Genomic DNA, 17,898 nt, shown 5'->3' with positions numbered 1-17,898 from the left:
GCAGCACCTGGCATTCTGTCCCTGCAGCAACCCCCCTCCCCCCCCCTCACGATCGGACATAATATCCTCTTTCCTTTGAATAGGGGATAAGATATTATGGACGGAATACCCCTTTAAATTCTGTAGTGTGCACTGTGCATTGACAGCAGCTGCTCCAGAATTTCCAAGCAAAATTTCAAAAGTGGAATTCTGCTTGGAAATTCCATAGTGTGAACCCAGCATGAGTGTTATTAGTCCACCCCTGGCTAGAGGACACAGGGCGGTGAGGTCAGCCATTGTGTCCCTCAATCTTCCTGCCCAGTTTTGTCTGAGAATAATGAAACATGCCTCCAGCTCTGACACTTAGGCCGGGTTTACACGGCAGAATTCTGCATCAAAATTCTGCATTAATGTATAGCCAATTCACTTCAATGGAATTCCTGCAGCAGAAATTCTGCTGTGTGAATGGGACAGCAGAATCCCATTAAAGTGAATTGGCTATACCTTCATGCAGAATACAGTGCAGAAATTCTGCTGTATGAATGGGACATTGTTAGTGGTGAGGAACCAGCTGCTTGTATGGGCCCACTGCACCCAGCGCTGAGCTCATTAAACCTCTTCCATGCTGCTGCTCCCAGCCTCCATGCGAGCGCCCAGACCTGGTGAGCACTCCCTATGTGTGCCAAGCTTTTTTTTTTATGTCTTTGCAATTCCTTTTTACAGTATTACAGATACGTAGTCCCAGCTAAAAAAAAAAACCTAAAAAAAACCCCTGGTATGCCTATTATGCAGGGAGCATTAATGTGAATGAAGCTTCAGCTTGCATTGTGCAGAATGTTTTATACCAAGGTAAATAGCTTTGTTTTGTACTTGTCTTACTATTATTACCACTTTATCATTATTGTGTATTACAGAGAGAAGAGGAGGAAGTAGAAGGATTTCTTATACCCACTTGCTGTGTATAACCAGACTCATTGCTTCCAACTAAAATATCCAAAGACAGTACATGAAAACAAGCAGTGTTCTCTCATGTACACCGCAAATAAAGGGAGTGGAAAAGAAATTAAAAAGAGGGACGCGTGCCTTAGGCTTCATGCTCATGGCGAGAAGGCTGTTCAGAGGACACCTAATCTACACCATACCATTGAGCTGTAGACACTAGGTGTGCCACTCTAGGGTTCCCTGTACAGGGATTGAACAGCAGTCACAGTATTTCTGTGAAGTCGCAAGTAAACAAATTACTGTGTGACAGTGCGTGCGCTCTCGTCCTGAAGAGCAGCCTACAGCCATATAGAGGAGCACAGCGCAGTTTTGCCTGCACACTCCTACAATGATGCAATGGACAGTGAGTCCTGATGTGACAGTGCAGCTGGCAATTGTATATAGAGGAGCGCAGTGTAGAGATGCCGCTGCACTACATGATCCTTCAATGTGATATTGCACTTCAGTTTGCTGGCAGATGGATAGTATATTTATGATAGTGTAGATATGTATATGAATGGCATATGTATGATAAATGTGTATATGTCTAGTGTATGTATGTATGTATGTATACACACATCTATCATACATACATCTCTCATCCATAAATACATTATACACACATCCATCATACATACATCTCTCATACACACATACAACTATTATACATACATACATCTATCATACATACACACATACATCTATCATACATAGTTACATACACATATACATCTATCACACAGCAGACACAAAAAAGGGGAAAGCTCCGGCACAGCCCTATATACCTGTCGGTGTAATCCTTCTAAACACACAATGAAAAGGCACCAGGTGTCCGTTCTCCTGCGGGAGGTGCTCTACGCTGGAGATATGTACAAAATCAAATACCACAAAAAGAAAAGGTAGCGGAGCGACTCCCCCGATCCTGAAGGACCAGGTTCAAACGGTAATCATCGTGTTCAGGCGAAGGTGCAGCGGGAGGAGGAGGATGTTACGGGGGGAAATCAGGAGTCGGGCCACAGCCGTATCGCACCACTAGGTGCTTCGTCAGGCCCCTACATCTATCATACATACACACATACATCTATCATACATAGTTACATACACATATACATCTATCATACACCCCCCACCACCATCTTCGGTCTCCTCAGATACCAGGCCCCCACATCTACACTATCATACATATACTATACATGTCGTACAGCCACCATACATTCATATACTGCACATAAATGCTGAGGGGTGGGGGGCCAGGGGGCAATTGAGTACGGGTCGACCTAGGGCAGTACAAAATTAAAACACACCACTGATGGGTAGGAAAATATTGGTTATCTTGGTTTAGATTGGAGGGCAACAGTTTGGAGCCCACTGGATAAGATTTTTCATTGAACCTACCCTTTATCATCATTCCTTGCTGTTCATCTGGTAAGCGTGATGGCCAGGGGGTGGAGTCAATGGAGGTGGAGCCAATAGGGGCAACAAAATGAGGGTTTGCCTAGGGTGGCAAAAATCCTTGCACCAGCCCTGATTGCAGGGGTCTGGCGGGAAACCCATGTCATCCGGTGCTGTCACATCCCCTTCCATAGACATGAATGGAAGGGGCATGGCATTACATCACGAACACGGAAGCTCCAAGCTTCTGTGTTCAGAGCGCTGCAGCCTGGAGATCGCAGGGTGGTCCCAGTGCTGCCCCCCCCAATTATCAGATATCTTATCCCCTATCCTTTGAATTGAAGATAAGATGTCTTTGAGCCAAAGCCAGAAGTGTATTAAAGGGGTTCTCCAGTGCTTAGACATCTTATCCCCCTTATACCTGATCGCGGGAGTCCCGCCGCTGGGGACCCCCGGGATCTTGCACCTGGCACCCTGCTTGTAATCAGTCCCCGGAGTGTGTTCGCTCCGGATCTGATTACGGACGACCACAAGGCCGGCGGTGTGTGACATCACGCCGGCGGCGGTGTGTGACGTCACGCTCCGCCCCTCAATGCAAGCCCACGGAAGGGGGCATGACAGCTATCAGACCCCCTCCCGTAGGCTTGCATTGGGGGGCGGAGCGGGGATAAGAAAAGAATGGGAAATATAAAGGAAGGACTTTTTCTCCTTCCTGCTAGATCCACTACTAATTTGGCTGAAAAACTGCAGTGGGAGTTTTCAAAAAAAAAAAAAAAGAAAAGAAAAAAAACGAGTGTGGAAACCTAGCCTATTGGTTGCTTTTTCGACTATATAATGCCCCAAACTTTTTTTTTCTAGCTCTTCTTTCTGTTTGAGATTTTTCTTTTTTAAACTGTTTATGATTTTGGAGACATTAAATGGTACGGCTGTTTTTCCAGATGGAATTTTTTGACTTTTTTCATACCAAAATACTGTGTGGATTGGGTACAGTGTGAGATCATCCATAGATGGACAAATAACACCTAATTCTTCAATAGCACATGATGCCACATGATAAAAGAATCACATGACTTGTTATGCTAACAGATACCTGTAATGGAGAGTCAAAACCTAGTGTAAACCTAGCTTGGTCCAAACTGCCTTACCACCTCTCGTCAGATGTTTTGTTGGCACCCTGCCAAAAACGGGATGCCAACATAAACAGTAATACAGCGCAGCGGATGCCATTCATTTCAATTGGCATCAATGAGTCATGCGTATGCATTTTTATTTCTGCGGACTCAAAAGCCAACCACGCATGGAGTCCTCCTAAAATAGCGCATATATCCCGAACTAAGCCACTAGAGGACTCTGTTTGGCTATAGTAAGCAATGAGGTCTGCTTCTCCCGTTAAAAGTATACAACGGCATCCTGTTTATGGTAGTGTGATACGACTAAAATAGTGTTGGGTACGTTCACACAAGCGTATTTTGCTGCAGAGTTTCTGGTGCTGATTTTCCTTCCTACCTACTGAGATCAATGGGGAGGGAAATCAGCAGCAGAAACTCTGCAGCAAAATACGCATGTGTGAACATACCCTCATATAGGAATTTTAATGCAACATAAGATCAACCATGTCCCCTCCTGTTCACAATCTTTCTAATCAGATACAAGCAGCAGACGCCTCCATTAGTCTCAGCTGGTTGATCTTCATAGGTTTCCCTCCAGACAAATCTCAGGAGCCTGCACCTGCACAGCGGCTCCTCAGAGACAGACTGTCTGCACTATGCTGGTAAATAATTCTGTTATTCTTATGATTTTGTAGACTATCCAGGACCCTGTAACATTTACAGCTGGGTGTATGTTGGTGGGTGCGTTTATTGCATTGAATTGGTATGGAAGAGCAATCGTCAAGATTAAAAATATAAGGCGACGTATGTTCAGGGAAATTCTGTTGTTTCATGTGTGAATGCTAAGGCCAGAGCTCTACTAAAGGGTAATTATAAAGCCTGCCCTATTTGTATACAGTAGTGTGGTCAAAAACAGCATGTGTACCATGTGAGTGTGCACTTAGACAAAGGGACAGGAACGGGATGCCAACAAATACTCTTGAGGGTATTCCTGCCCCATTAATCCTATCCATCTGCATCCTACCGAAAAATGGGATACTGATGTATTCTGTTAACAGGAGCAGTGGACCCTATTCGCTTCTGTGCCTGAACTGAATCACCCCTGGTGACTCCATTTGGAATGCAACCGCCATTTTAAGCGGACTCATAACAGGGGCTTTTGGAATAGTGCTTTTTGTCTAGAAAGAAGTCACTAAGGGGAAGATGTATCAAAATCTGTTTAAAGTAGAATGCTGCAGTTGCCCATAGCAACCAGATTGCTGCTTTCATTTTTAAAGAAACCTGTAAAAATAAAAAATAGAAGCAATCTGGTTGCCACGGGCAATTGCACCACTCTTCCTCTGCACAGTTTTGATAAATCTCCCCCTATGTGACTCAGTTAGGCCATAGAAATCAATGAGGTCCCATTATCAGTATACACCAGCATACCGTTCTCGGACCCCATTTACTTCTATGGGGCAGCGGACCCCATTTACTTCTATGGCCGAAACTGAGTCACCTAGTGACCCTTTTTGGGATGTATGCGCTATTACAAGAGCGCAATAGCCCCCGCTGTTGATTCCACATAAAATAGCGCATACATCTGAAAAGGATGTGACTCAGTCTAGCCATAGAAGTGAATGGGGTCCGCTGCACCCGTTAGCAGTATTTATCTGCATCCTTTTTGGCGGGATGCAGATGGATACATTTAATGGGGGGCAGGAACACAACGTGGACCTACCATTATATGGTAATTTTGGTCGGGCAATAAAGACATTTTGCAGTTTGTCTGCAACTTGCATGACTGCTTAAGGGTGCGTATACGGAGTGTATTTCACGCTGCGCAAAATTTGCCACAGAAGCTTGATATACGCTGCGTATTCCTTGTTCCCTATACACAGGGCTTTCCGGCGGCAGCCCTATGTGTGCAGTGAGTTTTGGAGGTGAAGCCGTGTGCCGACGTGACTGTGACGCGCGGCTCCGCCTCCAAAACTCACTACACACATTGGGCTGCTGCCGGAAAGCCCTGTGTGTATAGTGAGCGAGGAATACACAGCGTATTTCCTGCTGCTGCCGTAAATTTTGGGCAGTGTGAAATATGCTGCATATACGCCAGGTGGGAACGCACCCTTAGGGTGCAATTTGGCTGTGAGGCGCATGTCATATAGGATTATCAACATCCATTAGGATGTGTTCATGCTGTCCTTTTTGTCCTGATCACTGGTCGTGACTGTTTGGAAGTCTTATCTCACATGCGCGCTGCCACCCCATTCACTTGAGGGTCAATTAACCCTCAAAAAAAAAAAAAAAAAAAAAAAAAAAGAAAAACGTATGCGGTTGCAGTACGGTTTTTAAACCAGAGACAAAACCGTGGTCAACCACGGTTTCGAGTATGGGAAAAAAAACGTATTGCAAGCAAACCATCCACAACCGGATGCATCCGGATTTCGATTATTTATGTATACGGTTTTCAATACGGTTCCATACGTTTTCAATAATGAAAACTTATACGGCAACCGTACTTGAAAAACGTGGTAAGCTCCTATGCACCTCCATACCAGTGTTTCCTAACCAGGGTGCCTCCAGCTGTTGTGAAACTACAACTCCCAGCATGCCCGGACAGCCTTCGGCTGTCCGGGCATGCTGGGAGTTGTAGTTTCGCAAATTATGTAGACAAATAAAAGGCCAATGCGTTAGAACAAGTTACCTGATGTTTTGATACTATCATTGTGTAACCCAGACTTTGTTGATCAGTGGCGCCTCGTGAGAAAACAAACAGAAAGAGACGCTGTGAGCTACGTCAGGTGAATACACCTGCACAGAATAACATACAATGCTTCTGGAGGATGCATAGGCATGATTATGTATAGACCTATGGGTATGATATACTGCTCATAGTTATAAAGACGCCTACAGGTGATGGCGCAACAATACGCGGTTTGTGTTGTGATGTTGACATGGGGTAATCTTAGTAGAGATAACAAGTAATGGTGATTAGATCACCGTGTTCCAACCAGGGTGCCTTCAGCTGTTGCATAACTACAACGCCCAGCATGCCCGGACATGGGCATGCTGGGAGTTGTAGTTTTGCAACAGCTGGAGGCACTTTGGTTGGGAACCACTGCCCTAGATACTTGTGAGAAGATCATGGTGGTAAAATATGTGCTCACAGGTCAGAATGAAAGGTGCTCCATAGAGAGTCCGGACCCCTTTGGGCACCGCTTAGAGACCTCAGTTTCTGATCGTTCAACACCATATTATTAGCCTTTTGTTTCTATAATGTTTTTGTGTGTGTGTTTCGAAAATCATGGGTGTAGTGTCCCAGCACCAAAGGCTGTCCTGTGGCTTCGGACTGCTTCGTGCAGACCAGCAGCATAGGAGTTGGGCCCACTGAAAGACTCACTGTTCTATTAGTTATGTTTTGTACTTTATCAAGAATTAATATATTTTTATAATCTTGTTGTTGTTCTCATGTATGTTATTTATATGTTACTGTGCCCTTAAGAGAGGAGCAGTGTAAACCTCTTGTGACCCTGCCTGCCAATGGGAGCCCCTACATTTTTCCCCATATGGTTTTAGTGGGGGAAGAAGTTGCCCGAGACCAGTTTCGGCTGAGCCACAGTGTGGTTAAGGTGTGTTGTGTGTAGAAGCCTCAAGGGAAGGCCCAGATCAAATTTATTCAATCCGGTCATTCTGCAAGGATCACCCGCACGGTGGAAGTTCATGACCTGGCGGAGGAAGCTACAAGACCTTGACAGAACCCTAGCTACCTGGATCAATCTACAAGTTTCTCAAGTCAGTATCAATTCATTTGGTGAAAGCACCACAAGTCCCAGCAAGGCAACAGGACTGCCAAGGGGTTACGCTGCATCCTCTCACTCTGCACCATACTGTCATTGTAATACCATCTGCACCCTGCTCAGTAGGGGCTATGCCGAAATTTTGGCCGTGACTGGTCCCGTGACCAAAAATCTCTGTGTGACACTGCAATGATCGCGCTGTGCTGCGTCTAAGGTGATCAAATGGGGTCATGTTGCGACCCACAAGTGTGCCCAGGCAATTGATTTTTTTTTGAGGCTGTCAAGTCGTGGCCACTTGTGTGTCGCAACGCACCTAATTCAGTTACCTCAGGCTAGGTTCAAGTTGCATTAGTGCACCCCTCAGCCGTATCCGTTGGTATCCCGCCAAAAACCTAGTCATTCTGTTCGGGCAGCATGTGCTATTTTCAGCAGATTGAAAAGTTCGCTTAAAAAAGCACATACGCCCCGAACTAGGTGACCCTGTTAAGCCATTGAAAGCAACAGAGTCCGGACTCTATTGATTACGATTAACTGGTGCACTGGCACAATTTTTGGTCTTGTGACCCCTGGCATGGTTAAAATTCCCTAGCAACCCCAGTCTAATCTGCCTCCAAAAACGTCTACAAAATACACAATGAAAATGTTTGTTGCACACCTTTCTGCTCAGAAAATAAGCAGCAAACATTTTGAATGCATATTTTGCATGCTTCTTCCCCCCAGCAGTCTTCTAACAGTGTAAGATGTACTGATTTATTACTTGTATGGTGTTCCTATACTGGGACATTGATGCAATAGAACCCCCTTTGCTATAATTTATTGGGGATTAAAAAAACATAGCTGATGTCTTCCACAACTGTTCTCAGGTCATGCATGGTTTTGCAGCTCAGTTCCATTGAATGGAGCCAAATGTTATACCACACCCAACCGGAGGACAGGTGTGGTGCTGTTTTGTAAAGAAATTGGCTCTGTGTTAACTCCTGGACAACCAATTTACGGGTATGTTCACACAGCGGAATGTCCGTCGGAATTCTGCATTGTTTTCAATGGGGTTCTGCTGTGTTGGGCACAGGGCGGAATTTCTGCGGCAGAAACATCCTGATTCCGGTGTCAATGTTTTATTCTTTCTGTGAATTCCGCTCAGAAATGCATTGGTGCCCAAGACAGCGCAAAAACCTCAGCTGTAAACCAAACTAGTTCAGGACAGGCTTTAAGACAGCAAGCAGAGCTATTGAAAGACAAAGTGGATGAGGAAATGGGAAATTGCTTTAGAGTCTAGAAAAAAAAAGCATGTGCATAAACCCTAATGTTTACATTAGAAAGAGAATTTCAGCTGTAGACTTGATCGTCCATCCACAGCAAATCCTTGGTAAATTTGTGTCTTAACTGAGGTTAACCCTTTGAGAGGACCAAGGGATGTATTTGTCCCATGTTTTAATTGCCTGTATCATCTGATTAAAGGGGTACTCCGGCGCGTAGACATCATATCCCCTATCCAAAGAATAGGGGGATAATATGCCTGATCGTGGTGGTCCCGCCGCTGGGGACCCCCGTGATCTTGCAAACCGCCCCCGATAAAATCAGTCCCCGGAGTGTGTACGCTCTGGGTCTGATTACTGTCTATCACTGGGCCGGAACATTGTGACGTCACGGCCTGCACCCGTGTGATGTCACGCCCCCTCCCATAGACTTGCATTGAGGGGCGGGGTGTGAAGTCACACAGGGGCAGAGTCGTGACATCACTATCTCACGTCACCGTGGTCAGGAGCCGAAGCCTCCAGAGTTTCCAGAAGCCGCAACAGGTGGGTCCAGCAGCCGAGATCCTGGGGGTCCCCAGAGGTGGGACCCCTGCGATCTGACATCTTATCCCCTATCCTTTGGAAAGGGGATAAGATGTCTAGGAGTGGAGTACCCCTTTAAGAACTTAATCCTTTTTATTTTATTTATTTATTTATTTTTTTTGTCAAAATATTAGTTATCAACAAATGGATTTAGCTTTTTGCCAATTACTGTATTTCATGAAATGGCTTAATCACAGCAACTGGAGTGTACAAACTTTAAAAAAATATTTTAAAAAATTGCTGCTTTTGGCGTTCCATAAAAAGTGACCTAAATAGTCAGATGTTGTTGGATCATCTGATATATTTGTTAATAGACTTGTGTTTGACAACAACAAATGGTTTTTTGAGAGATTTTATCATTTGAACCAATTTGGATGACATTTTTTGCTCCGGGACACACATGTCCCTATGGGCCTCAACGGACCATACCTTAACCCTTTTAAGGACTGAAGAGTTTTTCAGTTTTAGCATTTTCGTTTTTTCCTCATCACCTTCGAAAAATAACACTAAAAATTTTTTTTATGGCATGAAAAGTGACAAAAAATACGCTATTTTGGACTTTGGAATTTTTTTGCGCTTACACCATTGACCATGCGGTTTAATTAACAATATATCTTTATAGTTTGGATATTCACACACGCAGCGATACCACATATGTTTGTTTTCTATTTACAGTTTTTTTTTATTGGAAAAAGGGGGTGATTCAAACTTTTATTAGGGACCCACCAGGTATGATGTGTTTTATAAACGTCCATATGCATTAAGGGGTTAAAGAGTTGTTTATCAAATAACTTTGGACAGGTATAGAAGTCATTCAACCTGTGCTTCATCTGAGCTCTGTAGAACTTTAGGGACCGTGGATTAAAAAAGCAGTTTTTCAGTTATTGTACAGTTTTACCTCTTGGTTCTCAACAGCAACTGATAAAACTCATTCAGCATGACAATACAGTACACACGCATACAGCTAATGCTAAGTAAGAAATAGCAATAAAGATAATGGCCCAGATTCATCAAGCTATGTGAGAGAAAAAGTGGAGAGATTTTTCTACAGCAACCAATCACAGCTCAGCTAACAAGCTCTGGTAAAGTGAAAGCTGATCTGTGATTGGCTGCTGTGGGAAAAGTGGTTTTCATCGACAATTTTTTTTTAAATCCTCCACTGCTGCAATACGAGATGTTTACAGAAGATCATCTATCTAAGAAATGAAACAAGGAGATATGGATACTATGGGGGAGATTTATCATTGCTTTTAGAGCATTTTTTTGTCTGTTTTGGCGCAGTTCAGGTGCAAGCAGCATATTTAGCGTCTTTTGATCTAGACAGTTTCACTCTTTTTGCCTACCCGTAGAACTTTTTCTTTTTGACCATGCAGTGGTCACGAATTTATCATTTGCGACTTTTGTCAAGTCGCTATTTTTGTGCGCAAAGGTACTTTTTCAGGCACAAAGCTACACCACCTACCAGTAGGCGTGAGAATCACTTCTACCTTCTGCAATTCAACCTTTAACCTCTTGTGAACAACAGCGTCCCAATCCCCTTCTATGACACGCGCTCAGGAGCTGAGCACTGGTCATAGCTGGGTGGTCCTGGCGGCTATCTGCCACCAGGAACCATCTCTAATGCCAGACATCACCAATCATGTGATGCCCGGCTTTAACCCCTTAGACACCGCAATCAAATTTGTAGCGTCTAAAATGCAAGTAAAAATGTCCCGGCAGCTCTGTGAAATTAAATTAAAAACACCTAACCTACCAAATTCAGGACCCGGGAAAGTGTCTACTTCCCTCCCTCACAAGCGTCTAGAAAAAGTGTATGTGGTAGAGCTTTCCCACCACAGCAGAGCTGCGCAAAATGCATCATCAAAATTCATCATCCTGCTGCACCATCTTGATAAATAAGATGCACGCTAGTCAAACCCACCACCCAAATAAATGTGGGAAAATAGCTCTACCGGAGACATTCTTTGATAAATCTGGGCCTATGAGTACAAATGGCGTCACAAGTGTAAAATGGATGGACAATAGATCAGTGACACTGTTGTCAAATTTCCTTACATGCAAAAAGGATGATATGATGCATGTGCTGAGAAGGCAGGCAGCATGTGCAGAAAAGCTGCATATTTCATGTTCAACCACTTGTTACTATTGACAACAAGTACATCGGGGGTGTGGACCAGATGGATCAGAAGAAAGTGTCCTATGAGACAGAGCGGAAATAAAAATTTAGTTTTATTTGAGGATTTTCTTTGACCTCCTAGATATTGCAGTAAACCAGTGACTGCACTTGTATACAAGCAAATGAAGAGAGGCACCTAGAGTACAAAGCAATTACGCCACTGGAATATCGGCAGATGATGGTAAGGAGTCTGATGGGTGGATACTCCAACAGACAAAGAAAAGCTCAGTCAGCGCCAGTCAGAAGTTCACAAAGTGTCCTTCCAGCACCAAAGCCTAAATATTCCATGATTAGAAGCGACGCAAACAATGTGCTCTGTGTGCCAACCATGGGAATGAAAATCGCACGGACAGCGTCTGTGACACGTAACGTGCACCTTTGTTACACAGACACACAACTAATTTTCTGACTATCATAGCCTGAACAGTTAGGCTATCGCATATTGAGATTTAGCATTTTGAGACAGTGACAGTACCTTGATGCACACATTTTTGGCTTTGGCCTACCATGAGGCTGTTAGCATTTGTACATAAATACATGTTATCGTTGAAATTCGAGCAAGTATCTGAATAAATGTCAAAATAGTTTGAGTAGCAGAATTTGACTCAATTTATTATGACCTTCTTTAGAATTCATTGTAAAATGCAATTAAAGTTGCAGAAACAGACAATGCTTGCAACCTTGTCTCCCTTGAGGACCATAGGGACACATTTGTCCCGAATCATAACTCCTCCCCCCAAAATGACACGTGTGGAAATGGTTTTATTGTTAAAGGGAAATAAATATAATAATTTTTATATTGATGACGGTAATCTTATTGTGGTCTCTGGGTGTGAGGTGCAGAGTAGATGCAGGGCAGATGGTATTAACACCTATTTGTTGTGACACCAGGGCGTGGTTTAGCCTTAACCACCCGAAGGTAATACCGCTGATCCTGGGTTAGGCAGGGGTAATGAAGACACCAACGCCAGATTAAGGATAATGGCAGCTTTACTGACGCAAGACAGGTAATATAGTCTTTGCAGTACAGCCAAATATCCCAGGAAGGTGACGAGTGACACGGGGACCTTGCAGGTTTGCTGGGATTTGCAGTAGTTAGACTGAATTTAGTGCAGGCCACGGTGACTACAGATTAACTTGACTTGACAGAGATGGTGACTGACAATAAGATGACTTTACTTACTGATGACCGTCTTGTGGCTGCAGGACTTTAGGCTTGAGGCCTCCAATGCTCTGGACACAGACACTGGACCTCAGCAGAAGTAGCAATGTGCTAAGAGAGAGATTGCAGCCCCTCCCCTGGTTATATAGGGGGCTGTGCAAGGAGCCCATAGGTCACTTTGGGGTCACCTGGTCTCTGTAGCCTCCTGGATAACAATCATGTGATCCAAACATTAAAGCAACAGTATATTATATATACAAAACCTATGTACAACATGGTGAACTGTAAGGGGGGCCCTGGGGACATGCAAGGACTCTGCCTGACAGGGCAGGAGGACAGTACGGGGCCGCATCATCCTGTACTGGGACACCTTATTATGGTCCTCAAAGGGTTAATATCCCATCCAGAAGATCTGTTCTTTCAGATGTACTGTATGTATAGATCAAAAAAACAACCAGAGCATTATACAGAGAGATGTGAAACTTTCACCTCCTCAGGGATTGGTTCCATAGTTCCTTGTGCTGTGTTTACACTACGGAGTTTGATCAGTCTGCAGTGGGCACGGACGGAATCCAACGGCACTATTACTGCGCAGACACGCTCCATCATCATTGACTGCAATGCAGTCTGAGCGGAATTCCGCGGAATGAACACATTAATTCTTAGGTGGAGTCTGGAAATTCTGCAACGTGCATGGTGCATCAGAATTGGAGACAATTAGAGATGAGCGATCTTACAGTAAATTCGATTCGTCACGAACTTCTCTGCTCGGCAGTTGATGACTTATCCTGCATAAATTAGTTCAGCTTTCCGGTGGGCTGGAAAGGTGGATACAGTCCTAGGAAAGAGTCTCCTAGGACTGTATCCACCTTTTCCAGCCCACGGGAGCACCTGAAAGCTGAACTCAGTTATGCAGGAAAAGTCATCAACTGCCGAGCCGAGAAGTTCGTGACGAATCGAATTTACTGTAAGTTCGCTCATCTCTAGAGACAATGTAAGGCTTCTGCTTCGGAATTTCTGAGTGGAATTTACTCCACTCGGAAATTCTATAGTGTGAACGGGTAAAAGATTTACAGAAGACATGATCTCCTGAACATTATGTATTGGGAACCTGGTATAGATATTCTGGGTTTTGCTTCTGCATTAAAAGGGTAAATTCTGCAGTGAAAACCTGTTAAAATCTGTCACTTTGGGTATTCTCACACCAGGTGGATATGCAGAAAAACTGCATCATTTCTGCACCAAAAGCTTAGCAAAATCTCATGCATTGATATATATTCTTTTCTTTTGGGGTGGGGGGGGGGATAGGATGCTATACATTTATTTATTTTAATTTTTTTTTTTTTAAGTGAAATAAAACTGATATCTGTAAACTCACCCAGCAGATGGCATGGCATCTTTGAATGTGACTTGTAAGTACCGACAAAAAGACTGTCCTTCCTATATGTTAGGGGGTTCACAAGAACCAACATTTAAACATAGATATAAAAATAGGTATGTGAAACCCCAAGGGGTAAAAACAGAATACGGTGTATGGTTAAAAATATTTTATTGAATAATTCATAGGGTATGCATACAAAATCAGTACATATAAATAGATGTTTAATTAAAAGACATAAATATATAGGTTAAAAAAGGGGGGGGTACTGGGGTGAGAAAGTCCTGTCTCGGAGACCAGATAGGCAAGTAAATAGAATATAAGTATATAGTATAGAGACCTGACTCAGCTGTGTAAGGTGCTGGTGCTGTAGAAGTGCAAACAGTGTGCAATTGGAACTTGGTGTAAAGAAACAAGTGCTAAATCAATCCGTATGTAAATAAAGTACACTCACATGCTACATCCATGTAACGAAAGAAACAAGTGACAGTGCAAATAGCATCAAATACCATAAAATGGCAGCAACAAATAGCAGCAAATATCGTGAAAGTAGCAGCAAAAAAACTAAGAATAAATAACTGTGCAAATAGCAATGGTGTCAGCAGCCAATATACAAATGGTGCAAATAGTAATAGTTCCAGTGAGAATAGCAGCCAGTAACAGATAAACAGCTCGTAATTGTGCAAATAGCAATGGTGCGAACGAGAGTAGCAGCCAGTATACAGCTAGGCAGCTCATGTAGAGAAGACAGGACTCGCCCCAGCCTGGGATGCCATAGTATTTATATAGTAATTGTGCCAATAGAAAACCAGGTACACACCTGATCTGTGAAGGAGCAGAGACCGGACGTGACCTCAGATGCTGCTGGTTGTTTGAGCACGTGTCGGACGTGACCTCAGACGCTGTCGATTGTATGGGCGTGTTGCGGTTCCACATACGGGACATCGCGAGACCTGCTGTTAAGCAGCGTGTTAGGAATGGGCCATACTGTTCTATATAGGGCTCAGGAAAATTGGCCGCCATGTGTTCAAATGCGCATGCACGCACCACTGAACACGAGGCCATAGTGATAATGGCTCTACAAAGATGGCCGATGATCATACTGTGTTTATATGCAGTGAACCGGACCGAAGGGAAAAGGGACAATGATGAGAGAAGGATGCGACATGGTAATATAGGAAACCAAGGAGGTTATGTTGCTTTAGCAGAGCATAGTCTGCTGGGGCTATTTTTTGTTTGTTACATGGGCTGGATTTCCTGGACTGGAGGACAGGTTGGAAGTGAGAATACTCCAATCCACACCCCTAGTCCTCTACGGGTTTCCCTAATGTAAGGTCTTCTCAGGTGAGGCTTTGGGGGCTGATTGCTGGAGAGACTGAGAAGCAGCCACAGCCAGAACTGCAGCTCAAACCTATAAGGTCTGAACCTTCCTCTATTGACATTTTTGTGAGTTTGCTTGGGGCCAGACATTAGGCTCCCATTAGGATAGTGAGGTATCCGGATGTTTAGTTAGAGCCGGACAGGCTTAGTTTTTTTTTTTTTTAGTTTTGTTGCACTATGCTTGTGCCTAAAATAATTTAAATAAAACGCCCTCTTGGACGTTTGAAACCTGCTGCCTGTGTGAATATATATATATATATATATATATATATATATATATATATATATTTAGAATTTTTTTTTTTTTATATTGTATGTATGGTACATAGGGTGCACCAAACTGGGACTGTTTAGTGGGGATAGACAATATTAGTATGCCTTAATACACATAGGGGTAGATTTATCAAAACCTGTGCAAAGGAAAAGTTGCCCATAGCAACAAATTAGCTTATTTCATTTTTAGAGACCTTGTTAAAAATGAAAGAAACAATCTGGTGCTACAGGCAACAGGGCAACTTTTCCTTTTGCACAGGTTTTGATAAATCTCCCCCATAGTGGATAGCAAGTACCCAAGAGATGGAGAACAAACAGAGACTAAAAACCAGAAGCTGTTATAAAGTGGAGAAATAGAAAAAATAGAGAATAAAAATATAAAGATATAGGTGGGGATACAAAAATGAATATAAAATAAGTAAAAGGTAGAAAATAGAATAAAAAATGGTGAATGAGTAAAATAAGGGATCATGAATAATGGGTAAGAAATAATAAAAGAAGAAATGGGCATAGAAATATGTAAAAAAAAAATAAAAATAAAAATAAAAAAAAAGTGTGAGCAAAAATGCTGGATTTGTATGTATTTGCACCAAACCAAAGTGAGGGTACATAGATATATATACATGAAATTGTATATACACGTATGTAGCCATGAACATTAAGAAAAAAGAGATGTACATACTTACAAGAAGGAGACGAAGCTGTTAATCTGATTTAGATCAGCGGGGGTTTTGGTACCCAAGATTTCTATCCATTTACATTCTTTTTGTGCCAGGAGATTCTTCCGGTTTCCACCCCGCGCACCAGCGTAAACTCTGTCGATGCCTCGAACCTGCAACAAGGAAGGGTCACTATTGTGGTACTCTTTGAATTGTCTAGCCAAAGTTTTCTGACAAAAGGGGTCAGGACCCTTTTTGGCTGCTCTAATATTTAGAACGTGCTCTCTCACCCGTCTACAGAGCTCCCGAGTGGTGAGACCTACATAGATTTTGTTGTATGGGCACTTTACATAGTAACCCCTTTTGGTTGTGCAATCAATATGATGTGTCATTTTATACGTTCTTGTTTTGCTGGCATTCTCAAAGGTGGTACTTTTCTCTATATTGGCGCATGCAACACATTGTCTACAGGTAAAAGTCCCCCACTTTGGTCCTTTTGATCCAAAGATTTGGACCTGATTGGGCCCTCAGTGATAACTGTGGATCAAAGTGTCTTTAATGTTCTTGGACCTTCTAAAGGTCATGGAAGGTTTTTTTTGGGGAGGCATTTCAAAAAGTACCTGATCAGTGGTTAAGTAGCCAATATTTACAATCAAGGAAGTGTGTCCATGACGTAGGTGATGACGCATGGACACAGCAGGTCTAGTATGCGTCCAAGCAGGCAGGGGGGGGAAGTTGTTTGACTGGCTTTTTCAGTATGAAATACTGAACATTTTCTTATGAAACAATTGCAAAACCTATTGGTTATACAGGCTTTACAATATATCAAAAGTGTTTGTATCTGACAGTGCCCATTTAAGTATTGAGCTTTAAGAATATTGTTCACTAGGTGGCGTGGATGTCCGGATCTTGCATGAAGTATCGTGTTTGAAGAGGTGTTTTTGCGGAAGAGATCTGTGGACAAGAAAACCCTTGTTATCCTTAGAGATTTTAACATCCAAAAATTCAGTATGTAAGGCCCCCATGTTCGATGTTAGTTTTATGTTCAGATTGTTATGGTTCAGATTCTCAAGTTCATCAACTGGTCACTGCCAGATTAGGAGGATATCGTCTACATATCTCCACCAATATTGTATCTTCTCAATACCGGGCATTGGATCCGAAATAAAAATGTTCCTCTCCCATAGCCCCAAGAACAGATTGGCATATAAGAACGCACAAGCCGCCCCCATTGCCATGCCCTGGAGCTGCAGGAAGAGGGCCTCCTTAAACATCAAAAAAATAAAAATAAATAAATAAATAAATAAATTCTGAGAAAGGATGAACTCAAAGGCTATTATTAAAGTCACACAAATCAGGATTCAAAGAACTGTAGGTTAAAAAGAATCTTACCGCCTGTATCCCGTCACTGTGCCGAATAGAAATGTACAGTGCTTCGACATCACATGTTGCTATGATCATATGCTGTTCCAGTTGTAAGTTATCCAGCTTTCTTAAAACGTCATTAGTATCCTTTAAAAATGATGTCGGAGTCTCTACAATGGAAGAGAGATGATCGATCAACCAACATAGAGGTTCACATAAATTGCCGCAACCTGAGACAATTGGTCTCCCTGGTGAACAGAGGGCATTTTTGTGTATATTTTTGGAAGTAAATAGATGGAGGCCACGGTGGATTCCATTGCTAAAAGGGCCTCCCATCTGTTTTGCTGATAAAATGCCTTCTTCCAGAACTTTACTTAAAATATTTTTGTAGTTCAGTAAGGAAGGCTGTGGTGGGGTTAAAAGTAAT

The 17,898-nt window shown here is 42.9% G+C and overlaps 1 protein-coding gene across 2 annotated transcripts in view; it reads left to right on the top strand.

The window, feature by feature from the left end:
• Nucleotides 1–4,064: 4,064 nt before the first annotated feature.
• LOC130296566 (myosin light chain kinase, smooth muscle-like) overlaps nucleotides 4,065–17,898 on the top strand; it is a 105,398-nt gene continuing 91,564 nt past the window's right edge. The window contains exon 1 of one of the 2 annotated variants that reach the window (XM_056548225.1): nucleotides 4,065–4,123. The gene's annotated coding sequence lies outside the window, so the exon portion shown is untranslated. The remainder of the gene's footprint in view (nucleotides 4,124–17,898) is intronic. The other variant, XM_056548227.1, reaches the window with a different exon arrangement.

The sequence above is a fragment of the Hyla sarda genome, chromosome 12, assembly GCF_029499605.1.
Source record: "Hyla sarda isolate aHylSar1 chromosome 12, aHylSar1.hap1, whole genome shotgun sequence".
Taxonomy (NCBI): Eukaryota; Metazoa; Chordata; class Amphibia; order Anura; family Hylidae; genus Hyla; species Hyla sarda.
Note: the sequence above shows the minus strand (reverse complement) of the source record. Positions and strands in the feature narration are given on the sequence as shown.